Genomic DNA, 6,136 nt, shown 5'->3' with positions numbered 1-6,136 from the left:
TTTTGTCTTTAATAAATTTAAATTTATGACCCACTATGGCACTGACCTGGGCTAGGGACACCCAGATCCTGATTTCTGGCCACCAGGAACTACACAAACTTCATCTCCCAGGACCAGATGGCCTCCTGCAACTCCAACCCCAGCTAGGCACCCCTAGAGTCTGTCTACCAACCTGGCAGGAACCCCTGCTCCCTATTCCTTGTGGTGTTCTGAAACCCTAACACCAGTTAAGAACTGCCATACAGGCTTCCAACCTACCCATACCTTATACAGAACCCTGCTTAGTGAACGAGAGGTTTACCCATTCATGCTGTGACCCCAGCTCCTGCCACCCAAGGAGCACATGTAAGGACCCAGTGAGCTCTTCACAGACTTCTGAAGATTGGCAACAAGAATCGTCTAGCACTACAGAAGGTTTGCTCCTGATGTCAGAAATTGTCTCATAACTATGATGGGACCACATCTGACACCCTGTTTTCACAGCAACACAGAATGGCCCCAAGTAAAATTCAGCAGGTCCACAACCTGACAAGGCTGAGTAACAACAAACAAAGATCCAAATACCTACCCACAACATTGAGACCAGATATCCATACCAAGATACACCACTAACGACCTAACTGCAGATTTCTAGTTCTCATTGCAGAAGTACAAACATGAATAACCAAGACATTACATCTTCTGAAATTAGCACATCCATACTAATATTTCCTGAGTAAAGCAACGTAGTTGATGCAAAAAGACAGTGATTTTAAAATGGCAAATGCATGTATATTTGAAGAACTCAAAGAAGATGTATATAAATTTTGGAATGAAGATCGAGAAAATATAAACAACCAATTTAATAAAATAAGAAACAATTCAAGCTATAAAATTTTGTGGAAAGAATTTCTTAAGAAAAGCCAAACTGAAATAAAACTTGAAATGAAAAAACACAGTCATTAGGGCTGGAAAGATGGCTCAGAGGTAAAGAGCACGGGCTATTTTTACAGAGGATGTTGGTTTGATTCCCAGTACCCACAGTACTCACAACTATTTGCAACTCCAGTTCCAGGGAATGTGATGCCTCTTCTGACCTCCATGGGCATTACATGACATAGGTGCACTTAGACACACGCAGGCAATACACTCATATACATAAAATATAGACTATATTTTAAAAGGAATCTGTTAATAAAAACATACTGTCATGAAAATAAAAAAAAATCAGTGGAACCAGGTGTGGTGACAGGAGGAGGAGGATCTCTGTGAGAGCCAACCTGGCAACATAGTGAGTTCCAGGCCAACTGTGGCTATAAAAAGACCCTGTCTCAAAAAAATCCCCCACCAAAAGACCCTATTTCTGAAGACACTACATACTTGAGTCATAGAACATGGAGAAATCAAGCTGGTAACTGACCTTAAAGCTTCATCCTTAGCAGCTAGCTTTCATAGTGCTAGAAGATACTATGCATGTTATGATATTAAAGAAGAAAAGTAATTATTGATGTTACCCACCTGGGAACCCTGTGAGCTACAATAATTACTGGCCGGGCACAATATATCTAATGGTGCAATAGTGGCAGGAATATTATGAGAGTAACCAACCACTTTCTGATTATATTTAAAGCCCACTGCATATGATGAAGCCTTTGCCTTGGTATCATTATTGGGGCAAAGAACCTACGACTAGATAGTTCATAGACCCTAGGGGAGAACATACTACTATTATTATCTAAAATAGACCTAGTATTGAACCGACTCCTAATGATTTATTGTTATACCCTTAGATTAGTGTATCTCAAAAACTTCATCAGATAAGCTTCTTTTAGTAAAACATAACAATTAACACGGAGACCCACAACTGTCAAGATGCAGAGAATGAGAAACTTTAGAGTGCTCAGCCACATATCCACCACCACCACCATCCTCTAACTCAAGAACTGTCTTCAAAGAGGGTCGAAAGGACTGTAAGAGCCAGAGGCAGTGGATGACTAATACGAAACAGTGTTTTCTAGACACATCAAGTTGCACATGTGAAATCACAGTGGTTGTGACAACATGCACAAGACCTGCACAAACTTAAGTCAGACAAAAGTCCAGAATGGTGGGGAGAGATGAGCATGGTGTTCCATTCCAAGGTGAGGAGTTATCAGCATTTGACAACTTCTCAGAGAGGGAGAATGAATTCTCTTTAAGGGTATGACCTCTGGTAGGTTTACTAACCTCTAGTAGATGGCACCCATGCCCAACAACATTTGGGCAATGTAATTTAAAATGGATGGACTTTTACACAGCCAACAAAAAGAAGGTCATGAAGTTGTAGGTTGCTGTTGTATCAACTTGTCCTCAGCCTGGCAAGCTAAACTTAACAAGCACTGCATGGATGCCTTCTTCTCAAGCTGGTGTTCACTTGCTTGTTCCCATCACCACAAGCGAACTTTCTGTAGGAAGGGAGGGGCAGAGATAGTCAGTCATACTTTCCATCTAACCAACTGGCCTGAGTGGTACATGTGGGAGGGACCAAGGATAGGAACAGGGGAAGCCAGTAAGAGGAGGTGGCCTTTGTCATCTTGGGCAGGCACAAGAGATCATTGGGTCCCTGCTGCAGTGTAAAGGGGAGCACACCAATGCCCACACATTTGTAAGTAACCCCCTCACCCACTGATCTGTATGGAAGTTCAAAAAGTTCCCCAAACTGTATTTTAAAGAAATTATACCTCATTTTGTTGTAACGATCATGGGAGGAGGGGATGGGACAACACACAGGCCTCCCAGGAGGAATTTTGACAACAGTTGCTTTAAATCGTGTATTGCTAGAGAAACCTCTTATTTCACATTACATTCTTAATATTAGTTTTATTGGTGCAGAAGAAAATTATTGAATTAATTTCCCTAAATCATCAACATTTTGTGGCTTCTACAATAATTTCATTTGCTACAAACAAATAAGTGTTCTACTCTTTCTTACTGATTCTTATACTAATTCTCAGTTAAAACTTTCAGGAAATGTCCAGAGGTGGAAATCCATAATGATTCTAAAACAAGTCAAGTTGTCTATAAAGATTAATCATAACAGGAGCTTTAACAGAGTGTGCGTATTTTGAGTCTGGATTATTTTATTTAGCATAGCTTAATGAATTTGAAAATTATCTATTCCATGGCATGGTCAGTAGTGTCTATTTTTTAATTAATTTTTTTGAGAATTTATATCATCTTTACCTCTCCCTCTCCTGCCTCCACCTTCTTCCCTTTCTGTAGTAGTTCAGTGTATGAATGCAAAATACTCAAATTCTCTGTGCATTGAACACTTTAAATCATTTAGATTGTTCTAGATTGAAGAGATTATGACTACAGCAAACATTAACAATCATGAATGGATAGTTTTTGTCAACATGTGTTTAATTACTTTTGTATAAATAATAAAGAATAAGATTACTATGTAAACTGCATGTTCAAACATACTAGAACATGCAAAATACTTTCCAAAGTGATTATGACATTTTCCTTGCCCCTTAAAAATGCATGAGCCAGGTGTGGTGGCTCATGCCTTTAATCCCAGCACTCAGGAGGCAGAGGCAGGCAGAGCTCTGTGAGTTCAAGGCCAGCTGGTCTACATAGTGAGTTCCAGGACAGATGGGGCTACAGGGAAACCCTGTCTCAAAAAGACCAAAAAAAATGAGTGAATTATAGTTATACAACTTGCCATCCTTCTTGTAATGTCAGATATTTTCTTTTTTTACATTTTTATTGAATTTTCAAAAATTTCAAATAATGTAATTTGACAGTATTTAGATGCTTTCACCTACCCACACCTACCCTTAATGCCCAAATCCAATTTATTGTTCTCTATTTTATATAATAAGACCTATATATTTTATGTAATAAGTCCTCATATGACCTTTAGGGTGAGTCCATTGACTGGAACCTGTTTATAAAGAGTCCCGTCCTTGAAAGACACTGACTCTCCCCTTACCAGCAGCCATTGGTTGCCAATAGTTCCTTTAGCAAGGCTGGAGTTTTTAGCTTACTTCCTCATGTCTATGAAGTGATTGTGTCTGGTTTGAGCTTCCATGGGACTTGTTCATGCTGTTAACTTTGCTGTGAGTTCACATGAATAAAGGACCCGCTGTCTGGAAAACTTTGTTTCTTTGTGGTCATCTACCACTTTTGGTCTCTTAGAATATTCCCACCACCTCTTCCACATGATCCTTGAGCCTTGGTAATCATAAATTTGATATAGCTCTCCTATTCAAGGATAAGCACTCTGCAGCCTCTTGTTCTCTGCACATTGGCCAGTTTTGGATTTTTGTTTGTTTTCGTTTTTAGTTTGTTTGTTTGATGTTTAGTTTTTTTTTAGTTCTTTGCATATTCTAGATATTAACCTTTTTAGAGGTATAGCTAGTAAAGTTTTTTTTTTCCATTTTCAGAGTGCCTCTTTCACTCGACTGATGGTGTCCTTTGCCAAACAGAAGCTGATGGTGTCCTTTGACTGATGGTGTCCTTTGCCAAACAGAAATGGGTGCTACCATTTGTCAATTCTTATAGTACTTAATACTTGCACTATGAATGCTCTGTTAAGAAAGTCCTTTCCTAGGCCTGTAAGTTTCAATGTAGTCCCTACTTTCTCCTTTCTCATCCAGGGCAAAAGCTCTTATGTCGATGTCCTTGATCCATCTGGAGTTGAGTTTGATGCATGGTGAGAGATGGAGATTTAGTTTCATTCGACTACATGTTGCTATCTAATTTGACCAGCACTATTTGTTGAACATGCTGTCTTTTTTACAGTCTGTATTTGTAAATCATTTTTCCAAATTTAGGTAGCTGTAATTACATGAATTTAAGTCTGGGTCCTCAAATCAGTGTCATCAATTCTATTTCACAGGTCAATATTTTTGTTTTTATATGATTACCATGCTGTTTTTATTACTATAGCTCTGTAGTATAATTTGAGATCATGAATGGTAATGCCTCCAACAGTGCTTTTATTGTTGAGAACTATTTAGGCTATAGTGAGTGTTTTGTGTTTCCATATGAAATTTGAGTTAATTTTTTTTCAATTTCTGTGAAAAATTGTGTTGGAGTTCTAATGGGTCTTGTATTGACTTTGTAGGTTATTTTGTAGGATGGCTATTTTCACAGTATTAATCCTACCATCTTGTGAACATGGGAGGTGTTTCATCTTCTGGTATTTTCCTCAATTTATTTCTCTAATGTCTTAACTTTTTTATTGCAAAAACCGTCACTTCCGCTGGGCGTGGTGGTACATGCCTTAAATCCCAGTACTTGGGAGGCAAAGGTAGGCAGACCTCTGTGAGTTCAAGGCCAGCCTGGTCTACATAGTGAGTTCCAGGACAGCTGGGGCTACAGGGAGACCCTGTCTCAAAAAGATAAAAAAAAAAAAAAAAATCATCACTTCCTTTTTAAGACTTATTCCTAGATTTTTTTTTAAAAAGGCAATCATGAATGGAATCCTTTCTTGAATTTCTTTCTAGATATGTTGTTGTTGTGTTATGGGATGTCTACTAATTTGGGGGTGTTAATTTTATACCCTGCTACTTGGCTGAAAGTATTTATCATCTCCAGGATTTTTCTGATGGAGTCTTTAGGGTCTTTTAAGTATAGAATCAATTCATTTGCTAATAAGAATAATTTGACTTCATACTTTCTAATTTGTATTCCCTTTATCTACCTTGTCTTATTTCTCTAGCTCGGACTTTACTACGTTGAAAAAGAATGGAGAGAGTAAGCATCCTTACCTTGTTCCTGATTTTAATGGTAATGCTTTCAGTTTTTCTCCATTTAGTATGATGAAGACTGTGTGCTTGTGGTATATTGCCTTTATTATGTCCCCTGTATCCTTAAATTCTCCATGACTTTTATAATGGATGGATATTGAATTTTGTCAAAGTCCTTCTTCATCGAATAAGATGATCATGTGGGTTTTATTCTTGAGTCAATTTATATAGTAAGTCATATTTATTGATATATGCATCCTAAAAAATCCCTTCATCTCTAGAATGAAGTGAACTAGATAATCTTTTTCATGTGTTCTTATATTTGGTTTGTGAGTATTTTATTGAAGATTTTTGTATCTGTGTTCATCAGAGAGTTTGGTTTATAATTTACCTTTATTGTCTTTATTTTTGATATTAGA

This window comes from Nannospalax galili, unplaced genomic scaffold (assembly GCF_000622305.1).
Source record: "Nannospalax galili isolate Female #2095 unplaced genomic scaffold, S.galili_v1.0 scaffold2498, whole genome shotgun sequence".
In the NCBI taxonomy this organism is placed as follows: domain Eukaryota; kingdom Metazoa; phylum Chordata; class Mammalia; order Rodentia; family Spalacidae; genus Nannospalax; species Nannospalax galili.
Note: the sequence above shows the minus strand (reverse complement) of the source record.